Below are 22,479 nucleotides of genomic sequence, written 5' to 3'. Positions count from 1 at the left end.
CGGCAACTTTAATAACCAGCAGAAAACATTCATAATTATACCACCCATGCCACTTTCATGCATTCCTGACCAACGGTGCAGGTAACGGTGTCCTCAAGAGGGCTTCACCTGCAGATCTTAATTACTGGACAGATTCATAATTAAACAGGTGGTCCTTTAGATAGCTAGGCCCTAAGCTGTTTAGGGCTCTAAAAGTTACATGCCGCACCTTGAATTGAGGCTAGAAAGCAATTGGCAACCAGTGCAGGTCTTTGAAGACAGGTGTAATGTGGTCCCGATACCTTGTACCGGTTACTAGTCTAGCTGTCGCATTTTGCACCAACTGAAGCTTCTGGACACTTTTCAGGCCTAGCCCCATGCAGAACACACTGCAGTGGTCTACGTGTGATGCAATCAAGGCATGGATAACAATTGCCAAGTCAGACCAACACAGGATGGGCTGCAGCTTGAGCACCAAGAGTAATTGTGCAGATGCACTCCTTGCCACTGCCACCACCTGAAGATCCAAGGACAACTCAGGGTCAAGGAGCATTCTTGGTTTTATGTATAGCAACGTAGAGTTAAGATGTTCATGCCAGACCAGGCTTCATGTTTCCTGTTGCTTCGTAAGTGGCACAGCAATTTTTATGTAGCCTCATAGTAATAAATCATGTACCAGTTTGGGGGTGGCGGCGTGGAAACCTATCAAGAGGAAGGAAGTTAATAAAGGAAGTCACACAACACCATCCAGTAAGTTTCCAATCGGTCCTCCTACCACAGTACAACTGAATTTGGCAGAGGAATTTTTCTACATCACAAACAACTTATTCATGTGTCAACAATACAAGGAAAGGGTTATACAAACTGGAACAAGAGCATCCAGCTAAGATGAGTGAAAGGAGCAGTATGAATTATAATTTTCCCATACTTCTTTGTACTACCATAGATGGGTACTATTTGGTTTCCTGAAATACAACAGCTGCTGTACAAAGAGTACAGGGGGAAAATGTGCCGCCTCAAAGACACTGCTTGTACTTTACACAAGTTCATTTGACCTCGAACAGTGCTGGTGCAAAAGACCATAGCAAAATTAGATTTTACATTTACAAGAATCTCATATAGTGAGTATCTAAATCTATGAAAGTTTCCTGACATATTTTCCAGGTTGTTCTCAAAATCAGAAAAATGTCTTGCTGCAACATCAATAGAACACCCATGAGAGAACATTTCTTTCACTAGGCATGAAGGATAAACAGCTTCAGAAATATGGTCTTCATTTTACAATCCCATAGCCAAAGAAGTGGGCCACCTTCAGTTTTTTTTGCACACTGAAATTTATCTTTGACTAGATTGTGGATTAAAAGTGAGTGTGAAAAAAAAACTGGTGCCTGAAAATTCTATTTATCACAGGGGCTAGGGATGGGGGAGAATTTTGTTTGGTCCACATTTTTAAGTCAACTGACCTAATTCGCACTTCTTCGACAAATATGAGGAAAACATTATCGCTGGATTCCACACTCCTCTAAATTTTGCAATACAGTTCTCAGCTCAAAAATTGTGTACAAAAGTGTGTGCATTAGTGAAACGTGTGTACAAAAATGTGTATATTAGGCGAAGTTGCATAAAAAGGCATATATTGTGCAAAGTGGCACACAAAAATGCATATATTGTGGACAGATTGCTTACCTGCAACTGTGGTTCCTTGAGTGATCAGTGGTGAGCTCACACATATGAGTTATGCACCTCTGCAAAACTGTCATTTGGAACATTCTAGACCTGAACAGAGTTTAGGCAAGAGTTCTGCCCACCGCCTCTGTGCACACTCTGGGCATGGCTCCCACCTACCTCTCAGTTCTGAGTCCACTGCAACTGAGGAATAGAAGAGGGCAAGGGATCATAGTGGGGAGGGGTATATGTGAGTTCACAGATGACCACTCGAAGAACCACAGTTACAGGAAAGCAATCTGTCCTTTATGGTCTCTGTGACTCACACATATGGGTGACTTAAAAGCAAGAGACTTACCAGAGGAGGGAGATATCACAACAAAACCATAGAAAGAACCGCTCTGCCAAAGGCTGCATCTGCACGAGCCCTGATATCTAGCTGGTAATGTTTGATAAAGGTAGATGGCTCAGCCAAAGTTGCAGTCCTGCACAGCTGAGGAAGCAGAATGCCCCTGAGAAAAGCCGCAGAAGATCCTATGGCTCTAGTCAAGTGGCCACATACTTGGATGGGGTCTGGGAGACATGCGAGCTGGTAAATGAGAAGTATATTCGATACCACCCACTTGGCAAAGTGCTGTGAGGATACAGGGTGCCCTCTTTTCAGGCCAGAGTGACAGACAAACAGACAAGGGATTGTTCGAAAGGACAATGTTCATTGTAAATAGAACAAGAGGGCCTGTCTAAGGAGTGACGTGACGTTTGATCTTCAACAGTGAGGTAGATTGGGGAAGAAAAATCAGTAACGTGATGTTCTGAACCAGATGGAACAGTGAAACTAGTTTGGGGAGGAAAGAACAGTCTGGGTGCAGAAGTACTGTATTTCTATGGAATATCAAGAAAGGATGATCATGTCGAAGAGCACAGAGTACACTTGCTCTGCATGTCAAAGTAATGGCAACAGGGAAGGTCATCTTCAGAGTGAGGAGCCTTAGGTCGGCTGTAGCCATCAGCTCAAAGGGTTTTGGTGTTAGCTGCGCCAGGACTACCAACAGGCTACATGCCAGAACAGATGGAGGGACTGGTGGAAGAAGACTGGAGAATCCTTTAAGGAAACATTTGACATCAGGGCATGAGTAGAGGGAGAAACCCTCAGCCTTGTGATGATTAGAAGATAGTGCTGCTAAGTAAACCTTAAGTAATGAGAACGCAAGACCTTTATTCTTTAGAGAAAGGAGGAAGTCAAATACTTGAGGGAGACCACAAGACTCTATATTTTGTCCCGAAGATGCAAGAAAAGCTAAAAAAAATTGCAGTATGAGGCCTGAGTGGAGGAGGGTTTGTATGCAGCAGTCATCACCTCCAACACCTCTTTGGAGAACTAGTTAGGTCGCCAGGCTGTGAAGCATGAAGTTCCAAGGCTGGGTTGCCTGATCTCTCCCGTTCACTGTGAGGTCTAGTCAACAAGGAAAACAGAAAAAACATGGCCAGACAGTAGGAGCAATGTCACAAACCACGGTTGTTTTGGCGGCACAGGGTTATTAAGATACAAGGTACTCTGTTGTTCTCTATCTGACAGGGAAGGGAGGAAAGGCAGAAGTCAAGGTGCTTCCCCAATCTTGGAGAAAAGCATCACCAAGAGAATCTGGCTTATGCTCCATGCTGCTGCAGAAGGCACTGCATTTCGAGTTCAGGCTCATGGAAAGAGTTCGATAGTTGAGGTGCCCCACATCATGAAGAGGTTGGACGCAACAGCTGGAAACAGCTCCCACTCATGAGGAGTAGAGCCCATTATGCTGAGTCCACCAGAGTGTTTGGTGTTCCTGCAAGATGGACAGCGACAGGAATAATGCAGCAGAGTATGCACCAGTCTCAGAAGTTCAGACTGAGCAATAGAAAGGAGAGAGACTTCATTCCACCTTGTTTGTTGATATAAAAGATGACATGGTGCTGTCCATAACAATTTGGACGGATCATCCTGTGATGTGTTTTGAGTGCCCAGAAAGATTATGTGACTGCAAGCAGCTTGACCTGACTGATGTATAGGCCTCGTTCCTGTTGGTACCACTGTCCATGGATCCTGAGTGAACTGCAGCGGAGCCCCCAGCTAAAAATGAATGCATCCGTGGTCATTATTAATGAAGGGTGAAGATGCTGAAAACTGAGTCTGTGTAAAAGGTGCATCAGAACCATCCACCATCCCTGAGAGTGTCAGACCAAATGGGAAGGCCCAGAAGGTGGGTCTTGGAGTCCATCACAGGAATGAAGGCCAAAAGAACCATGACTGGAGTGGCCTCATGTGGAAGTGTGCTGGAGGGGTACCACCATGGTTCCAGCCAGGAGGTCGAGAGTGTGACTGCTTGGGAACCAAGGTTGAATTTCACCTTGTGGACAGGATGTCCGTTCTGTCTATGGGTAGGTAGATGTAGGCTCGACTGGTTTGAAAAGTGCTTCTATGAATTGTTGTGTTTGAGATGGGATGAGGCAGGACTTTTCCTTGTTGGCCTGTAGGCTGAGGGATTTCAGAAGTGATAAGAGTCACGGTGATGTTGACCTGGAGAATGAGGGAGCGACAAGGAGTCAATCAACTAAATATGGAAAAAAGACAATTCCTTGAAGCCACAGGTGTGCTGCCATTACCAGCATGCATTTTGTGAAGACCCTTAGTGGTGTGGCCAGACCGAAATTGAGAACTTTGAACTGGAAGAGTTTGTTGCCCAGGGCTAACCTGAGGAAGCAGGGCAAGGCAAGGTGAATAGAGATGTGAAAATAGGTGTGGAGATCTATCACGGTAAACCAGTCCCCTTGATGCAGTAAGGGGAGAATGGAGGAGAGCACAGTCATTTGGAATTTTCTTGGCAAATATACCCACTGACCTCCTGAAGGTTGTGAAGAGGTCAAAGACCTCCATCCTTCTTGGGGATGGTGAAGTACCTGGAGAAAAAAAATGGTGAGCTTTTAGGTGGAGGTGATTCTTTCTATCACACTTCTACTCAAAAGCATAGTGATTTCTTCTTTGAGGGGTAAAGGATGAATTAAGCAGAAGATTCCTGTAGGATGGGTGTCCTCGAACTCAATGGAGTAACCTCAAGTGATGATGGTGGAACCCACATATTGGTGGTGATGGTTTTCCAAGCAGCAAAGAAAGGTCTGTCTCTCTGAGAAAAATAGGGCCGATAGTCGGGCTGTCTGCAAGAGTCAAAGACAACCCTTGGATTAGTCGGAACATTTATCCCATGTCAATTGGTGTTTTTTGTCCTGAAAAGCCTGTCTGTATTGAAAGGAGGTATATAAATTTGGTTTAGATGTTCTGTTCAAAGCTGAATGTGGCTGGTATCATGCTGGCACCTGGCATTGCCAATATGGACATGGACAATTCATGGAGGCTGAAGAGGACTGGGATCCCCATTCCCATCTTTCAGACGGATGTTTTAATTTTGTGAACATGGTACAAGGTTTCATCCATAGGTGAACTGAAGAGACCTTCACCATCAAATGGGAGGTCCTCCAACCTGGATCTAGTCCGCTTGTTAAGCCCTTCCATTCAATGCTGAGCATGGCGTCGTAGTGATATGGTAGATGCCATAGTCTTGGAGCCACAGTTGTCCAGATGGTGGGCCATGTTGATTTGTTATCTGGAAAACCTGTGAGCTTCAGCCTGGAATATCATCGCCGGGTTTCATATGTCCTCCGGAAAGCTGCAGAAAAAGGTCATCACTTTTCCCCACAGGAACTGTTGACAGGCTGCCATGCAGGCCTTATAATTGGCTACTCGAAGGTCTAGAACCATGGTAGCGTAGATCCTACATCCCACTGAGTCTACTTTTCTCCCCTCTAAGTCAACAGGAACAGAGTGGGGGGGTTGTCTGCACTTGGATTGGAATACCTCCACTATTATAAACTCCATAATAGCTCCACTATTATGGAGTAAGGGTGCGTGGGGTGTTTAAAGAGGAAAGAGCAGTCTTCTTCCTGAACCCTACATACCCCCATATAGGGTGCATGGTGGAAAGTTTCAACGATGATTGCTTAATGATATCCAAGAGTGTTTGGAGCATGGGAATAGTGACAGGGGGGCTAAGTCCAGTTGAACTCTCTGATATACTGGATCCATGACTGGAACTGATGTAGGGATGTACGAAAGTCACTTACCGTTTTGATGGGATGATTCACAGTGGTGGGGAGGCGCTCCACACCTCCCCCCGAAATCCTGATCCGGCCGTAGCCGGACATCCGGCCGCTGGGCAACCTTCCGGAAAAAAACCCCCTGCATACGCAAATGGCAGCGGCTACGGCGGCCGCCATTTGCGTTCCCTTTTTTTCGCAGTTTTAGCCTATGTAAATATTTACGTAAGCTATTACGGCGAAAGAAAGAGGAACGCAAATAACGTAGTGGGCGTCATTTGCGTTCCTTTTTTCCCCGCCGTTTTAGCCTGCATAAATATTTATATAAGCTATTACAGCCGGAAAAAAAAGGAATGCAAATAGTGCCCACTAAGCTAGTTGCGTTCCTCGTTTTTTCGCCATAATAGCTTACGTAAATATTTACGTAGGCTAAAACTGCGGAAAAAAGGGAACGCAAATGGCGGCCGCCATAGCCGCCACCATTTGCGTACGTGGTTTTGTTTGCTTTTTGCTTGCCGTGATAGGCTACGTAAGTATTTACGTAGCCTATCATGGCAAAGGCAGCTACGCAAATGGCGTGGTGGCCGCCATTTGAGTCTGCAGCAGCCAGCCAAGAGACCAGCTGACGCCGCCACCACCGGAACATCCGCCCCAGGTAAGCTTAGTCCCAGGGGGGATTCCGCGGGGGGGCAGGGGGTGAGAGGCCGTTCCACCACAGGTTTCAGGGGGCCGAATGCCAGTGCATTCGGCCTCACTGAAATCCGTGGCGGAATTCTCCGCCATCCCTAAACTGATGGAGCCTTAATCTCTAGCACCAAGGATTTTGCCATTCACAGTATCTATTCTGCGATAGAGAGAGAGAGAGGGTTTTGATCCCTGACAGTAGCATCCAGGGAGGAGGTTGAAGCCACCACAGAAGAAGAGGATGAATGGGAGCAATAATCATCCTGCCTCAAGGAACGATCCTTGGAACACAGGTTAGAAGGTGGTTCCAGGTTAGTGGCTGGTGAGGTTTTAACTAGAGAAGTTGCTGACAATGGTTGGGGTGCAGCAGCTGCTGGAGTGGCTTCCGGGAGCTTTGGAAGGATTACATCTTGGAAGAAGTTAGCTGGAAGATGAGGGTGTAAAACAAGTTGCAAGCTGGTAAATTTAGGTATCATAGTAGTTGCTGGTAACTATCAGGTGTATCAAGTGGTTTAGATATGGTGTGGGTTGATGGTGCATGGGGAAACGAGAATGTCGGTGGCATGAGTAGTGATGCTGGGCGTTTCTATTCTTGTAGTCATGATACCACCAGGAGGAGGAATGATGTGTTCATGGTGGAGAGCGGTCCTCACAGTAGTATGAAGGGGATCTATACTCCCATGGCATGTTGTAGTGATGCTGGAGGAAGCTCCCTGATGAGGCAGATGAGGCTGGTGAGGTTTCTCAATCTCTAGGGAATCTAACCCTACATAGAGAACAGTCCTAAGGAGAAGGCTGGTAGTGTTCCAGGTAGAAACATTCCTGGATTCTCCTTCTGATACTGACCCCATGCACAGAATGTCACCTGAGAAGTTGTCATGGGAGTTGCATTTTCTTCAGAATTGGAGTCAGAAACTGGAGATGACTAGGTTGTGCAACTGTTGGTACCAAGAGTAGTTGCTTTGGTGTGGGTGTAGCTGTTGATTCGCCATCCGAGCAGTAGGGATGTCAGAGAATTCCGCCATGGATCTCGGTGAGGCTGAATGCCGGTGCATTCAGCCCCCCGAAATCCGTGGCGGAACGAAGCTCCCCTGCCCCCCCGCCCCGCAAAAGGCGCACAAAATGGGACACCTACCTGCTGCCATTAAAAAATATTTAACACAAGTATACATTTAATATCTAGAGGCCGCCATTTTCCGTGATGGATCAAAGCATGGTGTCACCACAAAGATTTAGAATATACCCTCCATGGAGCAGCAGGACTGAATAAGTGTTTAATATTAGGGCCAGAAATACATATATACAGCTATGTATAGTATAGAACAGCAGTTACTTGCGTATTTTAATTTCAGCAAAATAATAAATGTAATGGAAAAAGTAAACCAATACAAATAATGTATATTGCTAAGGAGTAAACAAAGTAACTTCATCAAATTCACATCAAACATCTACATAAACCATATTATGAGCAGGATACACTTTCAGTACCGTGACTGTTTAAAGCTCTCCTTCAAGCTCTTACTAAATCTATTGATCTGTGAAACAGTGCACTCCAGGGAGGCAATTCACTTGACGTTATATATCAAATGATGAGATAAATAATGATCATACCGTTTGGTAATTAAGCATCTTACAAACCTTTTAACTGACTGAATGTCAGAAAGGTCAAATGAGGTCAAGCCCACTTTTAAAAAATCTTGTCTTACATCAACCAAAGAAAATAATCACCTCAAGAGAAGCAATAATGTAAGTATATCTTAAAGCAAATATTTCAAGACACATCCCCCCATTTTCCATTTTTCCACCACGACTGCGTAAATACATACAAACTTTGCTTCTTTCATCATATTATTCTATTAATTGTTATGTTTTTGGACAAGTAGTTTATCGTAGGCTTAAGCCCATGCTACTAGGACTCTCCTTAGAGGAAGAGAATTGAGATTTGTTATCTATTAACATGCTAATAGCTTAGACTTCAAGACAGTGAACTCTAAAATTAATTATATATAAAACAGAGAAAAAATGTTAATTTTCAAAAAGTTACATTCTAATTAAATACTTAGGCAAATAGTTAAACATTTTACAAATGAGTAAAGCAGGAAAGGAAAAAAGGAAAGGTTCCTCCTGTGCAAGCACCGAGTCATTGCTGACTCCTAGAGGGACGCCACTTTCGCTGGTGTTTTCATGGCAGACTATAGCAGGGTGGTTTGCCATTGCCTTCCCAAGTCATGACTACCTTTCCCCCAGCAAGCTGGGTACTCATTTTACCGACCTCAGAAGGATGGAAGGCTGAGTTGACCTGAGCCGGCTACATGGGACCCAGCAGGAACACACCAAAAATTATTTATGGAACAATTTTGGACACAGAACAGATAAGTAATACTGAACATTACCTATACATTTAACTGTTACCTCGAGAGTAATGCTTTCCTGAATCCATGCAGTGGTGTCAAAGTTGTCAAGGTTGTTCCAGTACAGAAACCACAGGCTTACACCTGTAACTGTTGCTCTCAAAGTGACTAATATATACTTATACATATGGATAATGGTTCAGTCACTAGGTATTGAATAGTCTATGTTAGAAGTCCTCAAACTGTGGTCTCCTGACCACCGATGGCTTGTGAACTCCATCAGATGGTCTCTGGAAAGCTTGTGGAACTATCAAGAATATCTGTACTTGGCCCTGCACATGATTTATTTATTTTTTCTCACAATGGAGATCAAGGACATCTTGTCACGGGCTGAATTATTGAACAGGCAAACAAGGCCCTGGCTTAGAGACCATGAGTTTCATAATACAGTATTGGTACAGTCTACTCATTTCTCCCTAAAAAGTATGATTTTAATATGGCAGTGGTTTTGACAATAACGCCAGCACTGAATAAAATCTTTGTTATTTGTTTTGTTTTGTAGAACAAAACAATGTTTATTAAGTGGTAAAGTTACAGAAATTCTCCCTCTCCTACAAGCATGCTCTATGGGTGTGATTTTATATGAGGGATAGAAGCTTTTCCATCAGTTTAGAATCCAGACTACCTTTTTCTGATAAGAAATTGGGAGGATTTGTAGCAGAGCATTGCACCATTTTACAGTGTTCAAGACTCTAGGAGGTTGAGAGAAGGGAAGTAATGCAAGGGGTAGGAGAAGGGTTTGGCACAGAAATGGTACCCATCCGATTGCCCAACGGTCTCCCTTCCTGAGCTGGCCAAGTTAGTCTTTGGTGTGGTGCTGAGATAGCTGGTTGGTTGTGTTGGGAGTCTTCAACATACATGCTGAGGTTGCCTTGTCAGGAGTGGCTCAGGACTTCATGGTCTCCATAGCAACCAGGGGTCTGTCACAATTGATGTCAAGGCACACTCTGGATCTGGTTTTCTGTGCAGGGTAGGAAGATGGTGATGGAGGAACTTTCAATAGTTCCATTATCATAGACAGATCACTACCTGGTAGGGTTTAGACCTGCTGGGATTCACAGCCTCTGCAGAGGTGGGGGACCAATTAAGAAGGTCTGACCCAGGAGACTGTGGGATTCAAACAGCTTCCTGCCATCTCTTGGAGATTTTCCTGACACCTTTGCAGGCAATTCTATCAAAGCCCTAGTTGACATCTGGAATGGAGAAATGGCTCAGGTAGCTGACTTCCTGTCCACTCTCAAATTCAGCACAAGCTCCTTGTCTTTAACTTTGTCTGGGTTCCCTTTTTGCCTCTGCTGAACTTCAAATAGCCAAATCAAAACGCAGACAAGAGGCTTCTATCCACGGATCTTTAATCCTTTTACTTCAATGGGTCATACAGATGCAAATTGTCAGTAACTCACAGTCTACAAAAGAAATGCCTTCAGGGAGTTCAAAGGGAAGCTACGAAGGTTGAAAGTTGCCCACCACTTGAGAAAAGGCAGGCACACTTTCCCAACTTAAGGGGGGGGGGAGGAATCTCCCTCTATCTTGTGAGGTCTCTGTGCGTAGCTATTCCCGCCAGGCCAACCGAGCAGATCGCCTAAGCTCCGCCCCTGCCATCTCTCTCTTGGCTCTGCATCTGTGCCTGGCATCTAAGAATTCAGGCTCTCCAAGCCCCACCTCTCCCTGTTCACAGGGGGTGTAAAGAGAGGCCCTCTCCGTCCAGCTGGACTATTGAAACCTGAGGAGTCTGTCTCTCCCTGTCTTTAGAAGAGCCTGGGAAAGTTCCTCCCCCATGTTTTGCGGTTCCTCTTCGGAATCTGAGCTACTTTGCCACTGCCTATGCTCAGAGGCATCCCTGACAAACTTCAAAGGACATGGCTTTGACTCCACTTAACTCCCTGCTCTTATATCTTGATACATCCCTGCCGATGCTCTTTGCTCCTCTAGCTCCACCACCCTCTACCGTCAGAAGGTCTCCTATTCCCTCTATAGATTCCCTCTTTCTTTCTTGCAGCCCATATGCTCAGAACTGCCTCTCAAAACACCTACATGATGCATGATTCAAATTCCTAATCAAAACCCATATTTTTCATGACCAACACCAGTCTATATTTTCCATGACCATGAGTCTCATATATAGGGAATTACCAAGCCAAGAAAAAAGAAAGAGGAGAGGTGCCCGTAACTGCAGAAGATAATATCTTCCTATAACAGTAACATAGGTGTGCCCTAAGGGGTAAAGAGAATGTATCTCAAGCCAGTTTGGAAGGAGATGAGTGAGTGCATGTGTGTGAGATTGCACATGCCAGGAAAAAACATGATAAGGCATTGTTCATATAAAACAGCACATCTTGTGCCCCATGAAGCCAAATACAACCAACTATTCATGTATGGCAGCTTAGCAGAACATCAATAAATTCCCCACTTTTGCTGCCTACCCAGGTCAATAAAAACAGAAGGGCTGCCAAGCACCAGTCAGGCCGCAATTCATGGCTGGTGGATTATATGCAGCTTGGCTGGTTACAAGTTGTACAGGCTGGAGGAGACTGAGAAGACAAACAAACAAGAGTAGGAGAAATTGCATTCTTATGTTAACTTACGTAAGCTGGAAATGGTGGGAAAAAATTCTAGAGCATAAGCTGATCTGTAGGAATGGGAGAACCAGGGATGTTCAAGCTCACCAAAATTCTCCGAACTTCACCTCGAAGCTTGACTTGGCTCACTCTATTTTTGTTTGTGACATGTTTTTCAGTTCATACAGAAAGTGTACATTTCAAACAGGAAAAATATGCATTTCTGTGCACATTTTTCAAAAGGGTGCACTTTTCTCCCATTGACTAAAGGGTGAAAATGTGTCTCCTTTGGGAAGTGCAAACATTTTTTTTAAAAAAAATGCACTCCCATTTGCATTCAGGGTTCCAAACAGGGGAAATTCAGATGATTTGCAAACCGAAACAAAATCCTCATACATCCCTACTGATTTCTATCACAAATGTAAAATCTAGCAATGCAATAAGTGAACAAAATAGTTCAAGTGATTTGCCAACCATAATTTCTCTTTCATTGTAGTGCATTACAGATTTCAACGCAGTTACACAGGGTTGACAAGTCTGTTGTCTGTATTTTCAGAACATACTATGAACTGTAAAATAATATTTTACACATACACACACACACAAATCTATAAACGACAATCTGTGTGCTGAAATTTCACACAAGCAGTTGAGAAACCTGCATAATTCTTTTTCATAATGTTTTAAGTATGTTTAAACATCTAAAGTTTATTAATCATTTTTACATCTTATTAACAAATTCTCAACATTACAATTTTGGGTGTAGTTGCTTGTACTTATCAGATCATATCACACAAAATAAAAACTTTTTCCTGATATGCTCTGCATAGAGAATATTCCCATCTGCTTCAGCGCATTGCCTTTTTCATGGGCTTAAACCTGTCAAATTATTCCATTTGATTTCAGAGAATTCTCATATGGCAATCTATTTTATTTACTTTATCTTCAATAAAATGGTTCAATGAACGTTAGCAACTATGAGACACAAGTTTCAATCAGTCTTCTGGCAAAGGCGTCAATCTATATTAGACCTACTGTGCTGTGAGTAGCACTGAGAACACTAGAGTAAAACAAGGCAGCAGTGAATAAGCAAGCAAGGCAGAGCGAAGTAACTGTGGAGGAAAAAAAAATTCTCCCTTGACACTACAAAACTCTGCTTGAAAGACACAGGGGCCTAGCTGAACACAACAATACCTTCTTAATAAAGAAGACAGCTTACAGTGTGCTCTAGACTCTCACTGAATTCGGACATCATGCCAAACCACAGTTCAGAAAAGCTTAAGTATGATTTGGCATAACATCCAAAACGTTGAAAACATGGTTTCCAATTGACCACCAAACCAGAATCAGTAGCACAGTCTAAAGCGGGTTTGCAATCCACGGTATGTACTAACGATGGTTTGGTGTGTGGTGTTTGAATTAAAAAGCCATACATGTCCACTGTTGTTTCCAGAGGCTTGTGCACCTTGTGACTGAAGTGCTGAGCAGACATAGAATGAAAGGAAACTAGTACCGCTAAACTATAGTTTGCTTTTATGTGTGGAAGGTCAAACTATGATCAGGGTTCCAAACTATGGTTTGGCGTGGTATCTGAGCAGAGCCTCTAATTATATTCTATGCAACAACTACAGAGATGGGCCCCTATTCTCAAGATGGCAACATGTAAAATTTGTGTTAAAATCAGATAAGGATTACGGAGTTTTCACCTCTATAGCTTGGTCCTCAAGTTAGGCTACACTGCCTTCTCTTCCATAAGGATTTTGTGCAGTTACTGAGACACCAGCAGTTTTCAATATGCTTTCTTTATATAGACCTGGTGGATATTTCAAGAGTACCTATTGGTTTAGCCACTAACTGCAAAACAATCAAGTGTGTTTGAGCAACAACTCTTTTTGGAAAGTGATATCATGAAGGACTAATTCCAAGAACTCTCAGGCATCACTTCAAGATACCGTGAAAATGTCTCCCAAAGCATAAACTTTGTAATAAGTGATGCAAGTTCATCTCTGATATGGGCTGTAAAAAAAAGATTATTGTAATAGTGCTCTTCCCAGCAAATCAGGCCATTAAGAATGTACTTAATGTTCACTTGAATTGAAAAGGAGGCCTGTTAAAATCCATATTTTGCTACTTTGTATAATCATAGGAAAATTTACTACCTAGTAGTTCCAGCCCACAAATTTGATTTTTACAAATGCAAAGTACGTTTGATTTTGCAAAGAAAGAAGGAAGGAAGGAAGGAAGGAAGGAAGGAAGGGAGGAAGGAAGGAAGGAAGGAAGGAAGGAAGGAGACTATGCCCATTTCTAAATTCCATTTTAAATGTTTCTATGAGTTCTAACACATCTATAATTTCTAATGGTCTATAGTTATCTTGTTAGAGTGATTTAAATGTGTCTTAAAAATGGTTTCACATAGCTCAAGACAGTGAATACATTTTATCTTCAAGTATTAACATAATTAACCATTATTGACTGGAATATATATGGGAAGACTAGGTTAGAATTTCTTCTAATATTCATCCTTTCCCATCCACTCCACTTTAGCAGGTCATATTATTTTACTTTCTAATAGGGAATGTGCAAACTTCTCCTAGGATACAGCTGATACCTCTCCATTAATTGCTTGGTAGGGCTGCTCATACATGCCTAACAGAACACACATTTCACACTTCTAACACACCTGATCTCCAGAGGGACTACAATTCCCTCACAGCTGCCTAGTTCACATCTATGTCATGTTCAGCTAATGGCATTTATTTATTAAATTTGTATCCAACCTTTTCATTTGCATGCTCAGGGAAGTTAACATTACAACATTATCAAAACCTCATAAAGCAATTATACAAAATAATAAAAAATAAGGATAAAGGTAAGAATAATCATCAGCCAGGTCACAATATAATCTGACAAAAAGTTAAGGGCTGGCCTCTCCATCTACCACTACTTATGGACATAACTTAATGATCCCGATGGCATCATTGTAACACACAATGGCCACATTTGGAAGATTTTATCCTGACTTATTAAGCCAGGATAGGAACTAAGTTTTTGCTTACTCTTGGAGTCCCTTCACTCCTCCCTTCACAGAGTGAACAAACAAATCGGGAAGTCTCTAATTAACCACAGTTTCCCATTTTATCAGAACCAGGAAACATTTGTTACCAGCTTCGGAACAAGCCAGGGTATTAAACCACAGTTTGAAGTTCATTTAATATCCTGGTTTATTCCAAAGCTGGTATCCAAAGTTTCCTGGTTCAGGCAAAATGGGAAAGTATGGTTAATTAAAGACTTTCTGGTTTGATTCATTGTGTCGCGAAGGGAGGAGTGAAGAGGGTGCAAGACAGGCAAAAGGCTAATTCATATCTTGGCTTATTAAGCTGAGATATGATCGCCCATACTTGCTTTTAAGAGTTCAATCTGAAAAACAAGATGGAGAATTTGGACTCAAGTCAACTGAATCCCATTGAGATTGATGACTTCTGCACAGCACTGGCACCTAAAAAAGGTAATGCTAGGTCCTAATTGGGGGGTGAGGGGGGACTGAATGCAAAAGCCCTGAATTTCCCCTCTTTCATTAACGTTCTGGAAAAGGATGTATTAAAGCCCATTTAAGCTCATTTATGAAAAGCTTGAAAATCATGTTCAGGGTTTTCCCTCATTTTCACACAGGGGCATTTCAGGTATTCAACATACAGCAAGATACCACCTTTCTAGTAAGAACAGGACAGAAGATCCACTGATAAGAATTCAGTTATTCTTCCAGTCACAGACAAGAGACTATCCTTGCTTGGTCAAATCAGAAACTGTGTTCCAACACGGTGGGGAAAAGTTTGTGTTTTTGCTCCCTTGTACTTAAGGCACAAGCCTATAGCTAACTTTGATATAGCTGCATAAAAAATCAACAGTATTAAGAAAGTTTAAATGCAAGTATTTAAGATAACTGTAACTCAGTATTCATATAAGATTCTAAAGGCTCTGTTTTCAGTGCCCAATTTCTTGGCCTGTCAGAGCCAAGATCACATATAGGAGTCAAACTGAAAACCAGGAATAATCCTGTGACATCCATGCTGTATGCCAGGGGTGGGCAACTTCTGACCCTCCAGATGTTTCGGCCTACAACTCCCATGTTTCCTCACCATTGGCTATGGTGGATAGGGCTGACGGGACTTGTAAGCCAAAACATCTGGAGAGCCACAAGCTGCCCACTGCTGCTCTATGTATTACTCTAACCGCAGTTGTTTGTGTAATGTTATAATTTATTTATGATTTTATACTGTTTTTACATTGGTTTGTATATTGTATTTTATGTATTTTTTTATCAAAACCACTTAAAGATCTTTGGATATTAAGCAGTATACAAGTACTTTTCATACACACAGAAAATAAAATTAAAATAACATTTAAAAATAAAATAATCTCTAGAACCATATAAAAAGCAAAACTTTATACATCAACTCATTTCATTTGGATGTTATTGTGTTGTGGCATTTGGTTCATCAGTGTGGCATTCAGTTCATCTATCCCCTGTTACTATACAAAAGGATCATACAAACATAGACATACATACATACATATTGTGTCAAAGAATCAATGCTGATTTTCAACAGTAGAAAATCATTGGTATTTATTCATTTATATAGCACTATCAGTGTACATGACACTTTACAGAGTACAAGATGACAGGTCCCTGCCCCAAGAAGCTTACAATCTAAAATACAATACACAGAAAACAGAGGAAGGGGAGGAAAGTAGAGGCAGGGTACACAAGGATGCAATATACGGTTGTTTCAGTTGCCCAGGTTTAGGCACAAGACATATGGTTGTATCAAAGTCTTCATCAAAATGGTGGGTTTTGAGGAGGAATTTGAATTAAGTAAGGGGGGACTCCATACAGGTGTTCTGGGAGGCAGTTCCAAGCATGCAGAGCAACAAGCGGGAAAGGATGAGTCTTTTGAGGGAGCAAGAGACCGTCAGACAGTAAAAGGCGATGGAGCTAGAGAAGTAAAGGTCAAGGGCACAGCAGCATCAGGATATAAAAGTGGAAAGGCACGGCAAGGCCATGTCCTTTGACATTAAGGACAAGAAGCTTGTACTGAATCTGGGAGTGTTCAGGAAGCCAATACTGGGATTTAATGATGACAGAGGTGAATGGTTTGGACAGGAGAGTGTTAGATAGATGTGAGAGGATAGATACGACCCAACAGAAGACCAAAGAGGAGAAGACTGTAGTAGACCAGACAAGAGATGATGAGGCCAGGGACCAAAGTTTTTGTCAAGGGGACAGAGAGAAAAGCCCAGATTTTTCCAGTGTTACAAATAGAGAAACAACATGTCTTGGAAACCAACTGAATATGGGGTACAGAAAAGAGAGAGAAGAATGAAAGATAGAGCCAATGCTGTGTGTCTGTTCAAGTGGATAGATGGTAACACTAACAATGGATAAGGAAGGTATATGGGAAGAGGAGGTTTGGGGAGGAAAGATGATAAGAAATACTTGTTTTTAAGTTATTTTCGACATAACCAGTGTGAGCAAGTGTGGTGTAGTGGCAAGAGTGTTGGACTAGGAGCTGGGAGATCCGGGTTCTAGTCCCCACTCGGCCATGGAAGCTCACTGGGTGACTTTGGGCCAGTCACACACTCTCAGCCCAACCCACCTCACAGGGTTGTTGTTGTGAGGATAAAATGGAAAGGAGGAGGATAATGTAAGCCGCCTTGGGTTCCTTGCAAGAGGAAAAAAGGAGGGGTATAAATGCAATAAATAAAATAAATAACAGATCAAATGTTCCAACCTTTATAAAAAAAATGTCATTTTGGTTTTATGGCTGTGCTTCATTGGTGTGTGCATGCACCATCTCTGCGCACAGAGGAATCTGAAATTTCTTCTCTGCAGTTGCTCCTTCCTCCCCACAAGAAACTACAAACGGCTTTGTAGGTTTAAAACAGCTTGGAGAGCTGGCACAAAGCTTCTGAAAAGGAAACCCAGAAAAAGTACATACCTTGGCAGAAGATTCCTTTCAGCAACATCCAAGCCAAACTGTTTTGTACCATGAGGTGCCTCTTAGGTGGAAGGCTTTCACAGAAAGCCCATTGTACACACAGACTGTGCACATATGTGCAGGTAGATCAGGGTCTATGCCTGAAATTTCACTACACTCATGCCAGCCTTCAGCAGTGTCTTACATTTTGGTTGGGGGAGTGGGCAGGGGAGGAGTATGGAAAGCTAAAAGAAGGTAGCAAGTTATGTGAATAATACATGTTGTCCTCCTTCAGTGACTCACTTTCCACAGCTTTACACTTTCCAGAAGTTACAAGGGAAGCAATGTGCATCATAGAACAGTTATGTATTAGTTTCCTTAAGAGAAAGAGAAAAAAGGCTTATGTTGGCAGCATTAAATTGTACTTACCTTCCTTTTCCGGACCTCAAAAAGCCTTGTTAATTTTCAGTCTTGAGTTGGAGTTGTACACAGCATCAGTTCCAGCACTGCAGACCACCTGATAAAAGTCCAATATGACAGCTATAACTTTATGTGTTATCCTGACTTGTGAAATACCCTCTTGTTTCACTTTATGACATACTTATCAGTATTGCCACTTGGTTAGCTTGTGAGTGAATAATGCACGCCATTCATCAGATGTAACCTCACAATACTTACTATGGAATGGATACTTGAGAACTATTTCTCCATCTAGCCCTTTACCAATGCAAAGATGAAACACCTGAAAACTCAGGTGTTTCCTGAGCAGGAAAAAAAATGGGAGGGGGATATATAAAGTGATTACTGTTTTGGGCGGGGTGTATTGCAGTATTGATTTAAAAACCATTTTTGGCTTCATGGATCCTATTTATATTAGTCAATCAACAGTAGAAATGATACAAAAAGGAGTAATAAAACCATCCAAAGATGTCACATGAACATATGAAGCTGCCTTATACTGAGACATTAGTTGGAGATCTCCAAGGTCTCAGGAAAAGGTATTTATCTGCCTTACTACATGAGATCATTTTAAGTGGATATGCTGTGGGCTGGATCTGGGACCTTATTCATACAAAAGTCTAATGTGCAGTAAAACCTGATGTCTCAATATTTTTGAGAAATTGCCAAAGGTCACACTCCCTGAAAGCAGAGTTCCACCGGCAGAAATTACACACAATACCTTCAACACAACTGAGTGCCACAGTGACCACCACAACAAGGTGTCTGAAGAATAATATATTACAGATTAGCTAATTCTATACTTATATTACTTAAGACAGACTATGCATTTATTGGTGCTCTTGCAATTTTGTTCATTCCTGTTTTTGTTTGACAGGCAACTGTTGGGAAAAGCCATTCGTTCTCATAATGTCACCATATTCATAATTGCCTTATTTGGAATATGAATTTGTCCAGCTTATAATATTCAGCTGTATTATGAGTCAAGCAACTTCTATCTCTCCCCCCACCACACCACACACACACACACACACACCCCTCAAGCCTAGAATGCACAATAAGATGATGTTAGATTCTAAACATGTACTGTGGGAATTCAACAAACCATGTGCCCCAAAGCTAGCTCCTTTGTAGGTAAATGCATAAAAGTACTTTAATATTTACCCCTTATTTTCTGTGAAACTCTCATGTTCATGGCACAATTAGTCTGCATCCACCAACATTTCTATTCAGACTACCAAACTGAGCTAAGGGAAGTTTAGGGACGGGCCATAGCTCATTGGAAGGACAGATACTGAAGCTGAAGCTGAAATATTTTGGCCACCTAATGCGAAGAGAAAACTCCCTGGAAAAGACCCTGATGCTGGGAAAGACTGAAGGCAAAAGGAGAAGGGGACGGCAGAGGATGAGATGGCTAGATAGCATCACGGATGCAATGAATACGAACTTGAGCACGCTCCGGGAGAGAACGCAGGACAGGAAGGCCTGGCGTGCTATGGTCCATGGGGTCACGAAGAGTCGGACACGACTGAACGACTGAACAACAACAACAACAACATAGCTTAGTATGATAACACACACGCTCTGCATGCAGGTTCGATCCCCGGCTTTTCCAGATAGGAAAAGGAAAGAATCCTGTCTGAAACACTCGAGAGCCACTGCCAGTCAGTGCTGATAATACTGGACCAATGGTATGACTCAGTATAAACCAGCTTCCTGTGTTCCTAAGTTCACCCATCACAAACTAAGGTCCAAAGATTTAAAATCTCTCCTCCTCCCATTAGCCAGAAGCTGAAAACAAAATAGTTAAAATTATTAAAAACTGGTAATAAAACAACACTTTGTGGTGTTTTGCAGTTACAATGTCATCTACAAAGATCTATCCTATTTGGGGACTCACTACTGACAAGAGAGGCTGCAATTCCCTCTTGAGGCACTCTTACTGCTTCTATCTTGTACTCAGAGCTGTATACTTTCATCTGTTCTTTGGAGAAAAACAGTAAGGAAAAACTCTGAGACATACACAGTGCATTCACTCCTACTGCATTCACTCCTACTACTTTGGACTTGCCTGAAGGGATTATGCAAACATTTCCCCTATGCGTATACGAAAGGCATGGAGGGGGGCTGGGATTGTGCCTACTGGCTCTGCTCCCAAAATCTATATATTCAGAATTACTATGAAAGGGGTGGTACATGCATATGCTTCTCCTCACCACTGGGAACTCTGTTTGCCTAGGGTTTGCCTATACAGTCCTTGCCTCTATAGATATACATGCAGAGTCCCTTTCACAGTAATGGAGATGTAAGGACACAGGGGCAGCAGGAATGCCAATTTCGGGGGGGGGGGACAGGGGTGTTCCGGCTCCCACCTCCATGAGTTCAGTGAGCACATGGCGGGGGGGATCTGTATACCCCTACTGAGATAATGAAGTGTCAGCAGTTTCTAGTCAGCCCAACCAATACTTTTATATTACACACAGCTCTGCTTTCCCATTCTGTTCCTAAAATCAAGGTAGCGCTAGGGACAACTATGATTTTGTATCTAGTAATTCAAATTTATATAGCTATGTTATGGTGATGCAGTAATTTTAAGTAATAGTTATCAATTTTAATCCACACAGTATTTCTCCAGAACAGTTGCCTATTAATAAAGAGGGTGGACAATTACAGTCTAGCAGTTTTAATTTAAGCTATTGTGATTTAAGAATTAAATTGTGTGTTAAATTTCTCATTGAAATCCAGCACTGGCTCTTCAGTTATGTAATCCTTCTACAAGGAAATATTGAGAGACCCTTAACTACAGCAGCTCTACTGGATGCCATTATAATTAACAAGGACATGCAAAAAATAAATTAACAGTTATGTTTTATAATCATGTGAAAGAGAAATGAGCTCATGAAGAGGTCCAAGTACTTACTGTGATCTCATTAGCCAAATTTTACATGCTATTTTATATCACTACTTATGCTGCTAGAGTATTAATTTGCCAGTGTGTTCTGTATATTCATGAAAGCATATTTTAAACATCCAGTAATGAAGCATAAGAACTATTTGGTAATATCATGGCTTACATTACATTTATAAAGAGAAGAATATTTATATGTTCCCAACATCTCCATTTGGGATTTTATCCTTCTCCTTACTTTAGATATGAATTTGAATTAAGGCAAGATGCTTTCAGTCTATGAAAAACTATCTTAAAATTAACAAGTGTTGCATATATTTTGACTAATGCAATATTGCTGAGGTAGTACACAGACCATTTTGCAAGTTCATAATTTTGGCCACCCATAGACCATTTTGCTCTTCTTTCAGGATCAGGATGATGGACTAGATTATCTTTTCGGATGAATCAGCCTTTGCTTTGTCAGTCTACCATGTCATCCTGCTGCACCAATGATGCATATATTACAAACACCATGTTATTTGTGAATTGCTACACATGGCAGCGGTCGCCACATGGCAAACTGCTCATATGCAGCAGTCCGCCATGTAGATCTGGCAATTGTTTCCCTGCAATATAAGTACTCCTCCTCTTGAAAGGCTTGGGCAGTATAGAGGAAGTTGGAGCCACACAGTGAGCTGCTACACCTGAAGAGCTTATCACAAGGGGCTCCTTCACATGGAACTTTTATCCTGCTATTGAGATTGCTCACTCACGGAAGCTTGCGGGTCCCTTACATGATGTCGTTAACCTCCAGGACACATCCAGAGGTATTTCCTGGTTTTTCCATCTCAAATAGATCCAGAACTAATGAACCATTTTTTAAACGTGGAATGTAACACGATTAAAACAGCCACTAGATGGTGCTGTTTCATTGAGGTCTATGGAACATTGAAAATTAAAAGCTTCCTTTCTCAGCAATCACATGGTCGCTGTCTGGGAGCCCATGATAAATGTGGAAAGGCTCCACAACAGGAGGACTGTGAGGGTTTTCTTTAGTGTAAAGGCAGCCACGGTGAAAGCTGACATGCAGATTGTTTTAACATGGTTTGCAGACAGCAGCTGTAAAAAGTGTTCTCTATGGAAAATTACATTTCCCACTCCACTATTGCAGATCGTTATTCTTCTATGACTAGAGCGGGGGGGGGGGGCTTGTGGCCCTCCAGATGTTTTGGCCTACAACTCCCATCAGTTTTCACCACTGACTATGCTGGCTAGGACTGATGGGAGTTGTTAGACAAATCATCTGGAGGGCCACAAGTTGGCCATTTCTGTTCTATCAGTACACAAGATCAAACTTGCCCTCAGAACCTAACTCAAGTTTCCTTTGCTCATACCATGTTTCCCCCCTTAGTACCACTACAGAAGAGGACTTGTCCCTACCTCACCATACATGTATTCAATGTGCAGGTGAACTGAGCAGGAAAGAGATGTCTGTTTGCTTTGTGTTAATACTTCTCATACAACTATGTGGAGGAGACAGAGTGATGATTTTATCAAAGAAATCCGTATCAGATTGTTTTTAAAACAACAACAACATTGGCCACACTGCCTGGTCTAAAATGAAATCTGGATTTAATATTTCTACATTTATCTAATCTATTTATTTATGCAGATCTAATACAAATGACTTAATGCAAACCTTATACTGGAAAGGCAAGCAGAGCTTCCCAGTTGCT

General features: G+C 42.1%; 1 protein-coding gene across 4 annotated transcripts in view; it reads right to left on the bottom strand.

Annotated features, from left to right (window-relative positions):
* FOXP2 (forkhead box P2) overlaps window positions 1-22,479 on the bottom strand; it is a 595,587-nt gene that overhangs the window by 400,018 nt on the left and 173,090 nt on the right. For all 4 annotated transcript variants that reach the window (XM_084810788.1, XM_084810790.1, XM_084810785.1 and 1 more), the window contains one exon: window positions 17,824-17,911. The gene's annotated coding sequence lies outside the window, so the exon portion shown is untranslated. The remainder of the gene's footprint in view (window positions 1-17,823; window positions 17,912-22,479) is intronic.

Source organism: Heloderma suspectum, chromosome 7, assembly GCF_057233095.1.
Source record: "Heloderma suspectum isolate Gila_16-S chromosome 7, 16-S_ref, whole genome shotgun sequence".
In the NCBI taxonomy this organism is placed as follows: Eukaryota; Metazoa; Chordata; class Lepidosauria; order Squamata; family Helodermatidae; genus Heloderma; species Heloderma suspectum.
This window is presented reverse-complemented; position numbering and strand designations above follow the sequence as displayed.